Raw genomic sequence first — 15,046 nt, 5'->3', positions numbered from 1 at the left:
TGAATTTGAAATATGGGAAAGATTTAGAAGGTATGTTAGCAAAAAATGAGATAGTGGAAGAAAGATGGAAATAATAAGGCAGAAACATTATACTCAATGATGGAAAGAAAAAAATGATATAAAATTTAGTGTTTCGAAAATTAATGCACATGGGACAAATAAACAGAGCTATAGATACATAAGAGTGGACTCCAAATCCTCTATTATTGTTCAGGGAACAAATCTCAGAGTAATTGTGGGCATCTCTCTAAAGAATCAGTCAATTTCTTAGCAATAAATTAGGATTTGAAGCATTACTAGTGTAGGAAATGAGAGCAAAGCTGAGAACAACACTACACCATTGAATATTCCCCACTTGCCCATATCTTGATTTGTGCTTCCGGCTCTGCCTTCAGAGCCATGATATAGCCAGCACTGAAAACACAAGGAGAAGGCAGGCTAATGTGGTTGGTCGGAAGCACTGGAAGGTTTCTCATTAGGAAGGAACCAAGGGGCCAGGATTCTTCAGTCTAGAAGGAAGATGACTGAGGGGAATGATATCTATAAATTCACATAGGATGTCTTGGGATCCATTCCAACCCAAGACATTCTATGATTCTATGGCACGTAGATCACAAACATTTGTTGTTTCCTGTGGCAGAAAACTAGAAGTCTCTCAAGCTGTTAGGTAGAAGAGTTAAACAAATGAAAAGATGTACTTTTTGTACATACTTAGCCGCAAAATCCATGATTTCTGGAAGCTTTGGAGTACAAAACTGTACATAGATGTAAGAAAGGATCTGGCAGATTAATAGGGTGTAGGCACACACAGCAATAGTGACTAAATGCAATTGCCTGGTTACAGCCACTGGCTCAAGAAGACCTAAATAGATACCTGCAACCTTTCAGTACATGCACAAGTGGGAGTTTTGCTCCTTTCTGTTATATTCTTCTTCCTGCCCAGTCACAGCTGGTGACAGACTTATACTAAGGCTAAACTAATGTTTGGGTAGACCTAGTAAGAAGTTATAATGTTCTCACCTGGAAAACTGGCATGCAACCACCAAACAAAGAAGGTGATAGGTTTTTGTATCCTGCTGACTAACTTAGAATCTCCAATGTCTACAGACTGAAACCAGAGATGATATCAGATGGAAAATTTGGTGTTTGGGAACTCTGAACTATTACCCAATGTGGTCTTCTGTGTTCAGTTGCAGTGTGTAGATCTGAAATGTTTGCACTAGCTGAGTCTTTGGTTCTCTTTCCACTCCTACCAGCAATGTGCCCCAATTCTCTGATTTCTATCTTGAATTGTAAGCTTTTGGGAGTGAAAAACCTCCCTACAAGTTGAAATATCTTTCTGAGCATACTGACTGATTTTTGGCTAAAGCCTGGAGATCTCACTGTGGTTTGATGCTTTTTCTACTGCTGAAGAAACAGTTTCTGGTGGATTTGTGCAGAACTTCAGCATGCCTATATCTCCCCTCCTCGACACACAGCCCCCATCATAGCCCTGCTTGTCCAAGTCCTGGGGGCAGCGTGCCCTGGGAGGTGCCAGCCTGGCCAGCCACACTGCAGCAGTAAGCTGAGTTTTTCTCCTCTCATTGCTCTTGCTTTTCATGAAATGCACAGACATTTGTACGACTGAGACCTTTAGCCTTCTGTCAAATTGGCTGAAATTGTTCAACAGGTTCAAAACATGCTTGAGGGAAAATAGCAAACTAACAGATGGCCAGGCAGCACAACATATGCCTCTTTTCTTCAAGAACCAGGCTAAGAATTCACCATTCTAATAGACCTCAAGAAGGAAGGCAGTGACAAGAAAACCATAGGTTAGATCGCCAAGAATTGACTTTTGATATACACTTCTCTCTGTGTGGTCCTTCTAGTTCTGTGGGAAGTACCTCCTATTTGTACATTTCTTTTGGAACCTCACATTTTCACTGAATTTGCTGAACCCATCCCTTAGCTCTGACAAATGTCACATTTTTCCGTGTTGGTCTTATCGACCTTATCACGTTGGTAGTTGTCGCTGGTAACTACCACTAGGGAACACGTGTAATTAAGTTCACTTAATTACAATATATATCTATTAGCTTTAATTATATGTAGTGGGTTAAAGGTCTCCTTGTTGAAAGCTAAGAAGTGAGATGAGTTGTATATTGTTTAAATACCCTTTTATGAAGCAATTTTTTTTGGTAAATTAATGCTCATATATTTTTCACTCATTCTTCTTTTAATTCCCTGACCAGTCAAGGTGGGCAAATTATTTTGTCTTCCTCTGCTGCCCTCCATTGCTGCTGTGACACAGTGGCTCTGACTGCCATAGTATTTTAGATAGGGGAGAGCAACCTGCAGCAAACACACTCTGAAAGGTTCCCTTTGTTTTACCGCCTCAGTTTTATCTGAGATTGAGTTTTTGTGAAAATCTAGTCACTCATTAACAGAGCATTTTAACTGTCCTTCTTTGGGCAAAGCATACATATTAGAAATGTCGTTTAGGAAGAATTCTTGTGCTAAAAGCAAAAACTCTTACACCCCTTTAGAGACAGGCGATTAATATCTTTAGATTTTTTAGTATCAGCAGATTAATTAAAACAATCACCACCTCCTTTTTAATTTTAGGAAACAGCTTCATCCCATGGGATCTACTAGTCTGAAATGTGTTAACTATGGCACTTGAGGATGATCCCTTCATGCACACAGCAGAACAATCAACAGCTTTCTCAGTTTTCATTCGTGCCCAGTGTTAGTAAATAGATTAAGTAAAGAAAAGCTTTGAGTCTAATATTTTTAATTGGCTTATAATGAATAAGTGTGTTATGTATGGAGCTAGTCCTATTTTCTTTTTGAATACGAGCACTCCATAACTGAGGAAGCTAATTGCTAATTACTAATAAAGGTCTAAAAAAAAAAAAAGTAAAAAGTAATGTATGACACATATTACTCCACATACACATGGAGTAATATTGCTGTTTCACAAAATATTACTGTAGAATAAAGGAAATGGGTTTAGCTGTGTTCCCTGAAGCAGACAACATATTGTTCTCTGGCACAAAGTCTGTCTATGGAAACTGGCAGATGCTGCCTTAAAAGATGAAACTATGGAAGTTCTATCTAAACATTTGTGCTTTTAAACTCAATCATGACATTCAACATTCTACACGTTCCACTTAAAAATTGCAATATTTTTATTTACTCTGTTAAATTTTCTGAAGTTTCTTAAGTAAAAAAATAGTAAACATCTCCAGACCACTGGAAGACATAACTGCTCTGCTTCTCCAGGCACGTCCCCTAAATCTCTGCATTTTCTTTTATTTTCATCTATTCTTGAGTATTGTCTTTCAGTTTAATACACAAACGCTGATCCCATTGGCTTCTTGTCAGATTTCTGTGAAGAGATGTCAATGAATTCAGATTCTGATGTGAGTCTAGGTAGGCTGCTAGCACTGACAACTCCAAATTTAGAGAATCATGAATGATGTACGGAAAAGATTCATTCTTCTTTTAGGGCATTTTTCATAAGAAATGATATTTCACTCATAAATCCATTTCCTTTCCCTGTATCGAATATGCAAAGTGTAGTGTCCAAGTAGATTTTCATTGCTGTTCCAAAAGCAGTGTTCAAATTCTCTAAGGCACTAATTTCAGGATGTTGGATTAGACATTTTTTAATGAATTAGGCAGGTGAACTTATTATACAGTGAGAGAGTTGTAATAAAATCTGAATTTCTATTTTCAGAGTGGTTTGGGATACGTGAGGCACTTGCATAAATGGCATGGCTTTGCCTCTGTTCTGCAAGATAGTTTCTACCAGACCTTCTTCAGGTCCATCAGACAACATTGCTATTTATAAATCTACTCTAAAGTAAATAATGATACTTACTGTATTAATAGAGATATATTAAAGTGTATAATACAAGGAGAACAAATTCAGTGTGTACGCCATCATGTATGTTATTAACACTAAGGGAGTAATAGTAGTTAAAGAATCAAAGGGCTTCGGTATATTCTTTTATTCCTCTTGATGTTTAATGAACGCAGCATTAGTATTGAGCCTTATGCTGGTGCTATTTAGCATTCAATTTAGTGAGTTCATATTTCTTTATTAATTACATAGTTCAATCCAAGGGGCAACTATTACATGCACTAATAACTTAGGCATCCATTTCACTTAGAGCAGAACATCAAAAAATCTTGTATTGTAGGATTACAGCCACTATCTACAGCCCTCTTTGATATTGTCAGCTTCTGAAAACAAAGGCTAGTCAGCTCAATTGGCACTTTTATTCTTCCCCAGGGGAACTCAGCAAGAAAGAGAGCTAGGGCTGTTAGCATTTAGCCTATGAAGACTTTAATAAAATATTTTGATTCCCTCAGAAATTTCAGTTTGATAGAAATGATTCAGATGGGGCTTAGTTGTAGGGCTTAGTTGTCCATTGGTGGAATGAATGTACCACTGTGCTGTGTTACCAACAGATAAGAGCAGTACCATCAGGTGTGGACCATCTGTGTATAGTTAGGGTAGTGCAGCAGGTCCACAGATGTTGTACTAGATTCTTATTTATCAATATTCAGAAGAGAAAAATAAGAAATTCTGTTGAATTTGAGAGTTTAGAAAGTTTAAGGATGTCACGCCCTGTCACAGGTGGAATGTTGGCTTGCAGCTGCAAACATTACCAGTGCATTTCTGTTGCACACAAGGTTTTTAACCTGTACCCTGCTATGGGTGAGCCTTGACTGCTGAGGAGACTTAACAAACATGGATTTGTCTGCCAGAATCCCACAGGTTGGTGGTTCCACATGCCAGATGGGACTCTGCAGATGCTTGAAGAGTAGAGTTGTGAAGGAACAGAGAGGAATAGTAATAAAATACAGCATTTTGAAATTATGTATTTTAACATTATGATACAGGGTGAAAACAGCTGTATTTCTAGATTAGAAATCAATGCACACTGAATTATTTCCCACTGCACTTCTTAGGCTCCACTACTTTAGGCTACTTTAATATGTCCAAGTGAACAGAAAGTTGAAGTGCGATAGAATTTCCTATGGTTTTTTTTTTCAAGGTACCTCTTTACAGATAAATAAGTGCATGGCACAAAATAAAGGAGAGTGCTAGCACTAAGGGTTCATTTAACGTTAAGTTGTAATAGCAGTATTGCTCTTGTACAATATCTAAATTTATGACTACCGTACAACCTATGGATTGGGTCATAGGTATTACACCAGCTGTGCTTGGGAGGCAGGAGACTGATAGGTTAGGGAGGGAGGAAATGAGAGAAAAAATGAGGTAAACATTTTGATTTTGACATAAAGCTGATTGTGGTTGATTATATTAAAGATTTGGAGAGGCACTGCATGCACAAGGATGCCTGAATCTTTGGTGCAGGTGAAATCAGAAATGAACACAGATGTATAATTTTGCTTTTGATTAAGTCAACCATTTATCTGTGGACAAGATAAAATTATCTTTGTTATCTCATTGTATTCATGAGTGTCTTTGGTGTCTCACTTGCTAGGCAGCGTTGTACTTTTCCATTGCTCAGTTTTTCTGATCATCGGGGAGAATGTTTGAAACACCTTCATCATCTTTTCTTTTGCTTCAGGCCATCAGCCTGTGTATTGCAGATAGTGAGAAAAATAGCATAATCATAGACAGCACTTTGTATAACAGGCTTAAGAGGAAACAAGCTGCTGGGGGCAAAAAACAAGTTTTACTTGAGAATATTTTTGAAATAAGAAAGAACATTTCCCTTTAATAGCTGTTATGAAGTAGCTGAATAGTTTTGCTCTCCAGAACCTGTACTAATTTTTATCTTCCACATCATTCATAGGTATCAGATTTTTTGTGTGCTTCTTTCATCTATAGGTACATCATGGAAGTGTAACTGTGTTCTCAGTAGAGAGATTTATTTAAGGTCAAAGTTTGCCCCCTGTGGGAATGTGGACAAAATTCTGTGCTTTCTTAATAGAAGATCATGAAAGAGTTAAAAACCAGTTTTTGTGAAAAAAGAAGACACACTGAAATGCTGTGAAACCACTACAATGACACAAATGCAGCAGAGAGTTTAACCCACAGCTTCTCATCTTCCCAACAAGTTCATTATAGTAATGCATTAGTCAGTCTTGCTTTACTGGGTACATACAAATCACTAGGTTATGTCTAATGGAGAACAGATTTTGCCCTTTCTTGTACACTCAAATATTCATTTGGAATGACTGATTGTATGGATCTGTACATTTCACACCACCAGGTTACCTATTTATTTTACAATAGCAACACATAAATGAAAATGATTATGTCTGTGAGAGGTTTCTTCATAGCTGACGTTTCTTTTGGAGTCTTCAGAAGTCTCCTGATCTTCTGTTTGGGCAACACAGTTCTAACCTCCAGTGATAAGGAAACTGTGGGCTTCTGGAAGAGTATCCTCACTTCCCTCTGGAGACTTAACAACTGCAGAGCAAGCATGTCCAAACTTGTAAAATCTGCTGCTGCTTTGCAGTCATGTATCCTTTGGGAAAGAAGCGTTAGATGAGGACAGAGCTTCAAATTTGACTTTGTATTCCCTTGGTTTCAGTGTTCCTGTCACATTCCTATTGTTAATTGACTGTAAGTAGTAATTTAATTTCCTCCCTCAACCTAGGGCTGTCTGTTTAGCTTCTCTCTAGTTAGCACAGGCCCATTAATCCATACTATTGACCCAGAAGTCCATCAGTATAGCACCAATAAAGACAACTTTCTTTGGTTTTGGTCTGTACAGAGTCCTGATAATGTGTGTGATTATTCATGTGGGAATCATAGATCTTGGCTCTCAAGGAGCTGAAATGTGAGTGAAATTTCCCAGTCTTGTGGGATCCCTTTGATTAGAAGTGTGTTGACTCTTCCACACAGCTGCTGCATCTGGTTGAATGTAGAAAGGCATTACTCGTGTATCTTCCAGTGTAGCTCCATGTTAAGAGCCAGACAAAATTCTGGTCTTCTGGGGACATTTCAAGAAATCTTAGACCTCAGGTGTTATCTACAGTTCTTCAATCAGTAGATCTCAATAATTCCCAAGTTTGAAAAGCCTACAGTTCTTAGCAGAACAAATATTCACTGCCGAGGAAGATCTCAGTTGCTATGCAAGATGTGTATAGTAACTTTTAAGGGCAATCTGTTGATAAAAGAAGAAGAACCCCCCAAAACTTTCCGCAAGTTTTTTACTTAATTGCAGCTAAACTTTACTTGGTGACTGAATACAGTACAATGATCACAGTTTTGGGAAAGCTAGAAATTTTGGATAACACTGCAGAAATCTGCAGCATCTCTCAGCAACCCACCCATGCTGCAGAATATTTGATGTTATTGTATTCAGCATGCTATTGAGAATGGGTTTTGCTTACAAGGCTACAGATAGATGGAAATTGCTCATAACAGCTTTATTTTGGCCAAGCAACAATTCTGCTGCTAATAAAATATATGTTTTTGCGTTTGTAAATTGTCTTTTCAACAAATCTTTATTTCACATGGGGAAGTTTGTTTTAAAATGATGAAAAAGTAAATGATTCATCCTGAAGTGAGTCACATTAGAAGGTTTTTGCTAAATGGTTGTCATGAACAACTCATCTGAATCATCCGTAACAACTTCTGTCAGGGAGGGAAGGTCGTCAGCTTTCTCTAAAGAAAGTGCAGAATAGTTGCAGTGTGATTAGGGATCTCTTTAAGGTCATCAGAGTAATCTGACCAATGGCTTTGCTTATCTCAGGCTACTGAGTTATCTGACATCACTTGCAGTCAGAAAGCAATACTAAGTGAAATCATCATTCCTGAAGTAGAGTGTTCAAGTTATTCCTACATCCATATACAATTTTAATTTGCAGTTTCTGATTACTCTGTCACATTAGATTCATATTTTTTTTTACCTTGAGCATAGCGCAATGACTGGAGAACAGCTCCTTTCTTCAAGCCTCTCTGCAATGAATGCAGCAATAGGATTCGTTCAGTGCCATTCAGTCAGCCTGGAATTGGCTGTGTGTTTTTCTCTGTATGTATATGTGATACCATTAAGACAGACTCCATTTTGAAAAGTGATTCAGATAGTTTCAGACCTTTTTATTGAGCCTTACCGAAGCCTTATGGAGGGGTGCTACGCATAAAGACATTGAGAGCAAAAGGATGATTCCCTCACAAAGGCAAAATGCTCTTATAAGACCACAGTGATGCTCAGAGGTATTTCCCATCACTAAAGGGAGAGTGTATGTGTTGGCCAGGAGCTGAATAACTTCGGATGACATTTACTCTCGAATTCAGCTTTGAGCAGTTTCTGAAAAAAATCAGCTCGAACAATTGCTCAAAGGCACAGCCAACCCCAAACAGGCTGTGTAAGGGAAACATACTAGCTGTGTTCTGTGCCCCCTGTGGGCACGTGGTGTGTGGTGCTGAGAGAAAGTGCCTATCTCGAGCTGCTTCTTCTGCACTTCATTGTGCCCCAAAACCATGCTGTAATTCACAGAGCTACCCGGCACGGAGATTACATGTTTTATCTCGGGTTCCTCCTCTTCTCATATTGGTATTAGTGAAAAGCATATGCTTTTCCCCTAGTATCTCTTTGGAAGTGCAGATATCCATCTCTTTCAGCGTATAGTTGACTTCTCACAGTATGTCAAAAACTTTTAGGATATTCATTCCCAATTTGTTTGATGCCAACAGCTGGTGAGTTTTTGCCTTCCTTTTTTCTAAATGGCTCTTTTTTCCACATCCACATCCTTTTGCTCCTTTTCCTTTATGAATAAACTCATAAATATTCCTCATAAATATTCTAATATTCCGAATTCCTTTTTTTTTTTTTTTTTGGATAACTGATCCTTCTTTAAGTTTCTCTCAATTTTTTTTAAGATGTTGACAACTGAAGCTAATTTTCCTCTTCTTACCTGCACAATGGTCTCCTTGGCCCTAAAACTGCCTTTTCTTCTTCCTTTTACCCTTACAGATAGATCACTGCTGAGCCGTCTTCCCCCTGTTCTCACTGGTGCTCAGGAGCAGGAGCTGCACAAAAAATTCAGTATAAGTGGTGCTATTTCTGGACACCGCCATCTGCCAGGTTTTACTTGCATTTCAAACAAACTTTCAGTTCAGCTTCATCTTTCATTTGGAGGCACATCTGCTCGTGAATGCTTGGTAATCACTGGTGTGCAGCACACACCTGTACACAAATATATAAAGGAAATAGAAAGAAGGCACAATATATTCCCAGCTTGTTAGCTATTAAACAGGTTAGGCAGGAAATGGGGACTCTGTTATCTTTGCTTGTGCAGATCTTTATTTTATAAACAACATTTTCTCAAAGGAGTAATAAAGAACAAACACAGAAGAAGGATTACCAAGCTCCTCTTGGAGTGAGCCTTTGCCAATAACAAGTTTATCAGGGCAGTGCATGTGCAGGGGGCTTGGCATAGTGTTAATTTGTCGCTACCACCGAATTAACTATGCTCTATTTTGTTTTCTTTCCAATTCTACATCCTTGATTACACATTCATAAAACTGTCCTTCCTTCCAAGCATAAATACAACTGCTTTGAAAATATAATTGTGTGTGTTTATCAAGCACCTAATTTGTTTTACTTGCCAGCTACTAATTACACAGGAAATATAAATGAATTGCAGGTCATACATTCCATTTGAAATACGAACAGAAAAACTTTCCAAACCACAAAATTGAATTGAAGTTTCAGCATGGGGCACACAACATGCAGTACTGTCTGCAGCACTACTAGTCAAAGGAAATAAACATTTGAGCTGATAGCACATTTGAATTTGTCAAAACATGCTGAGTGATAAGTGTGTATTCTGTTTAAGTGAATTGTTTTGGAAGGCTACAGAGCTTTCTCTCTCTTTAGTTTCTACATAATCTGAGTCTATCACTGCTAGAACTTGTTTATAGTACAGCAGAGAAAATCAAATGCAAAAGCGACTGAGAACATGCTAGGATTTGGTTTGATCCACCATGTTGTTCATTTTATGTCTCATCCATTTTCTGAAAAAGATATGTAAATTCTCTCTCGCTTCTGAGTTGGATTATTGTACCATCGCAATCCATTCAAAGTAATAAAATGAGATTTAATAGACTTTGTTAGTTAATTGTTTAGGAAACATGGAGTTTTAATCACTGTGACAACCACAGATCTAGGAGTAGAGAGCAGAACATCTTTTGCATATGCAACAGCTCTTGCAGAAATTTAGTATTAGCCAGCAAATTACAGCTTTCACATCAGTCTTAAAACTACTGTTTAGAATTTATATAGCACTGAAGAAATATTAACTAATTAAGCTTAGTAACACATTCGTAGGATCGGTCAGTAAACAGCATTGCAATCCTGGCTAGTGGGAGAGAAGAGTGATGACTCTTAGAAAGGAACATGATGCTGATAGGACATGTTATGAAGAACCAGGTTATCCCGCAGGAATACAATTGTTTTTAAGTGTCACAAATCCACATCAGACACACGACTGAACTCATACTGCGGGCTGGTAAATCAGTTCTTCTGAAAGTTATTTCAAATGCACATGAACAGATAATTTAGACAGATACTTTGGAGCCATCAGAGGAATAGCTTTCAGGTTTTCTCTTTAGTTTACTGTAAACTGATAGAATCATAGTATCATAGAACTGCTCAGGTTGGAAAAGACCTTAAAGATCATCAAGTTCAACTGGAACCTGACCATACTACCCTAACTCTAACAGCCCTCCACTAAATCATGTCCCTGAGCACTGCATCTAAATGGTTTTTAAACACATCCAGGGATGGTGACTCAACCATCTCCCCAGGGAGCCTATTCCAGTGTTTAACCACCCTTTCTGTAAAGAAGTCCATCCTGATATCCAACCTAAACCTCCCCTGGTGCAACTTGAAGCCATTTTTCCTTATCCTGTCACTTGTCATCAGTGAGAAGAGATCAATCCCATGCTCACTGCAATCACCTTTCAGGTATTTGAAGAGAACAATAAGGTCTCCCCTCAGCATCCTCTTCCCCATACTAAACAGCCCCGGTTCCTTCAGTCTCTTCTTCTACAGCATATTCTTCAAGCCCTTCACAAGCCTTGTTGACCTTCTTTGGACCTGCTCCAGCATCTCAATGTCCTTTCTGTATTGAGGTGCCCAAAACTGAACACAGTACTTGAGGTGGGGCCTCACCAATGCCGAGTACAGGGGCAGGATTACTTCCCTAGTCCTGCTCACCACACTGTTCCTGATACAAGCCAGGACGCCATTGGCCTTCTTGGCCACCTGGGCACACTGCTGGCTCATATTCAGCTGACTGCCCATCAGTACATCAAGGTCTGTTTCCATCAGGCAGCTTTCCAGCCACTCCTCCCCAAGCCTGTAGGGTTGCCTGGGGTTGTTGTGACCAAAATGCAGGACCCGACACTTGGCCCTATCAAAACTCTTACAGTTAACCTTGGCCCATTGATCCAGTCTATACGGGTCCCTCTGTAGTGCCCTTCTCCCCTCTGGCAGATCAACACTCCCTCCCAGCTTGGTGTTATCTGCAAAGTTACTGAGGGTGCACTCAATCCCCTCATCAGGATCATCAGTAATGATGTTGAATAAGAGTGGCCCCAGTACCAAGCCGTGGGGGACACCGCTCATGACCGGCCGCCAACTGGATTTAACTCCATTGACCACAACTCTTTGGGCCCAGCCATCCAGCCAGTGTTCCACCCATCAGGGCGTATGCCCATCTAAACCATGGGCAGCCGACTTCTCTATGAGGATGCTGTCGGAGACAGTGTCAAAGTCTTTACTGAAGTCCATGTAGACCGCATCAACAGCCTTACCTTCATCTACTAAGAGGGTCACCTTGTCATAGAATGAAGTCAGGTTTTGTCAAGCAGGATCTACCATTCATGAACCCATACTGACTGGGCCTGATCCCCTGGTTGACCTTTAACTGATCCATGATGGCTCCTGCAATTATCTGCTCCATAACCTTCCCTGGCAGCGAGGTGAGACTGATAGGTCTGCAGCTACCAGGATCATCTTTCCGGCCCATTCTTAAGATGGTTGTCACATTTGCCAGTCTCCAGTCCACCGGGACAACCCTGGTTAGACAGGACTGTTGAAGGATGATGGAGAGTGGCTTGGCAATCACATCACTCAGCTCTCTCAGCACCTTAGGGTGCAGAATATTGATACTGATGTCCCGACTAGAAAATAACATTTACTTCCCCTTTCCTATTAAAATTTAGGTTGTTAAAATTCCTGCCATGTGGCATATAATTGGGGTTCCGACCTGTGATTATTTTCTTATTGGAAATACCAACCATGCAGAAACCCTCAAAGGTGAGAGATGCACATGGCATTGACAGATTGGTACCATATACTGTCATTATGCTTAATGTAGATGTCTTGGAATTAGGAATTAGAATTGGTGTGATAGTATCTGACCTTGAAGAAAGACTCCTTTTGATTTCAGTGTACTTTAGCATAGGTCCTATAATTGTTTTTGCACAAATTTTTCCTTCGTTCATATTAGTTGCAGATGTTGATGCTTCTAATTTCTTTATGCCTGTTTTCCTTCCATCTCTCTCTACTCTTTGTGATTATTGTTTGTAATTAATTGCATTGGATGACATTGCTGGGGGAGGTGTTTGGGGAAAATCAGTTTCTAATGATGCTTGCAGATCATGTGGGATTTCCATTATTAAGCAGGAATGATGACTGAGTACAGAAAATCTGGAAATAAATCTGTGATTTAGAATCCAAAGGTAGCCGAGTGTCAGCGTGTCCAAAATGGAGAAATCCAATATTCTCTTCTATAATGTCTGATCACAGTTCATTAACAACTTACCAATTGCTTACATGAGCTTTTGGTACATTTTGCTTGTAAATCCAACAGAACTGTTGGGCTAATTAAAATGTAATAAGCTGTTATAAATAAGAACGGGATAAACCGAAAGCTATTGATTTTCTCTAGCCATGACATATTTAAACATAGGCAGCAGAAGCTGAAGTGCTTTTGCAAACTGAATTCATTGAATATGTATAAAATGTATGTGGTTTTCATTTGTGATGTTACTTGTTTCCCTCCTTTTTTCTTCTCAAGTAAAGAAAAACACCCCCATTTGCAAATGTCTCACACTGCAGTGACTTCAAGGGAATCACCTGAGATTTAGGGTAAGAACTGCTGTGCTTAGCTGTGCAAGTGAAAACAGATTTTGGCCCAGACAGTCAAATGCTGTGCACATCTCAGCAACCTCCTGCTCTGAGTCTTTTGTCTCTTTTTCATTAGGTGAAAGGAGAGGGTAAAAGATCATCCTAGGCTTGTTTGTCAAGCCCATTTATGGACTGTATTTCCTAGTGGTTTGTGCTGGGCAAAATTATTTTAGTAACCATTCTGAGAGGTAGAAATGTCCTTGGTGCCATCAACTTACATTTTGTCAAAACACAAGAACATGCTGAAAGTGCATAACTGGAGTACTTCAGTGTTGGAATGCTCGTTCTCACAATATTTCTGCTAAGGCTCACAGAGATGCCAGGTCAAAGGGTTTTCTTTTTCCTTATTATTCACAATGATGCATTTTTGAACTGTGTATAACCCTTCCGTGCTCTTTATGGGCATTCTTATTTTGCAGTTCCAGAATGGAAGGGACCTATGTAACCTTTCTTTAATGTGATATTTTTTCTTACATTTCCCTACTTCAGGGAACCTGCTTTAGCAGGAGGTTGGACTAGGTGATCTCCAAGAGGCTCCTTTCAACCCTTATGATTCTGTGATATGCTTGGATTGACCCTGGTGACTTGATTAATTTGAGTGTCTTGATTTTCAGCTTGTGTACTGAAGGAAGAAACTGGAAGCAACTGACTTGTCCCCAGAACACCAGCTCTGTTAATTATCAAGGATTTGATTAGCGGAAATTTGCCTGAGCGACTCTAGGATCCAAAGCTGCAGATTAGGCAATAAACCAACCAAACAAGAAGCAGTTGCTGAGTTAAAATAATGAGGTAAAAACGTTACCTGCTCTGGTAAAACATCTGGCTATAGATTTGTTAGGTGTTTTAATCTTGAAACAGAAACTGTTTGCATACTGAGTTACCTTGTAGTGCAGTCTGTGGTTCAGTTGTAGACAATTTCTAAAATATCAGAAGTTGGAAAGAAAAAAAAAAAAAGAATTGGACCAATGTCATTCCGAAGCCTTCCGGCAGTTTGCATTTGCCTTTTGATATGGTACTGAAATAGGTAACATATGCTAATGCAAAGCTCTAAGTAATATGCAGAAAGCATATGCAATTCCTCCAGGGTTTTGAGGATGAATCTTGTGTAGCACTTCAAATAATGTGTGGCTTAAAGAACGTCTATTAAAAAGTATTTCATCTCATTTTAGAGGCTCACATTTGGAGAAGTCCATCACATTCAATTTAAACAACTGTTGAGTGTTTAATTAGCCCTTGCGATAGCAAATGACTTCTGACTCCAGGTTGAATTTTCATGACTTCAATTACCATCTGTTGGGCCTTATTTTTCCTTTGTCAACAACTTTGAAAAACTGCCATCACACCTATCTTTTTCACCTGTACATACAGTGATCAAGAGTCCTCTGTAGCTTCTTTTGAGAGCTAAGTTTATTTAATATTTCAATCCCTGCAGTGGAAGTCATCTTTCCCAGCTAGTGAATGACATCTGTGGCTCTTCTTTAAACTGCTCATCCCTTTTTCACATTTTCCTTGAGTTGAGCTGGAAGCAACAGCCTATTAATGCTCTCACCAGTGTTATGCTTAGAGGTGGTATTTTGTTCTTTAGTTATCACCTTTTTAAATGTGTGGGGATGGTATATGTCCTTTCTGCCATTGCAGACTATTGGGAAATCATCGTGGGGCAATTACTTGTGATGGTCCCTAAGGTTTTCTCTGTACCTCTGTTTCTGATTTAAAGCCATGACTTATCTCCAGGTGTCTCACAGTATATTTTACTTATGGCAGTTAACTGGCATCAGTTCTCGGATTTATACCATTTGTTAATCTGTACCATTCTAGTCAGTGCTGCCCTTTCTGTATTGCCTTTGTCCTTTCAAATACTAAACTGGCAG

At 39.2% G+C, this 15,046-nt stretch overlaps 1 long non-coding RNA gene across 1 annotated transcript in view; it reads left to right on the top strand.

Annotated features, from left to right (window-relative positions):
• Positions 1-15,046, top strand: part of LOC101750610 — a 478,463-nt gene that overhangs the window by 213,873 nt on the left and 249,544 nt on the right. The window contains exon 7 of the long non-coding RNA XR_006939090.1: positions 13,790-13,964. This is a non-coding gene — a long non-coding RNA (uncharacterized LOC101750610). The remainder of the gene's footprint in view (positions 1-13,789; positions 13,965-15,046) is intronic.

Source organism: Gallus gallus, chromosome 4 (genome assembly GCF_016699485.2).
Source record: "Gallus gallus isolate bGalGal1 chromosome 4, bGalGal1.mat.broiler.GRCg7b, whole genome shotgun sequence".
NCBI lineage: Eukaryota > Metazoa > Chordata > Aves > Galliformes > Phasianidae > Gallus > Gallus gallus.
This window is presented reverse-complemented; position numbering and strand designations above follow the sequence as displayed.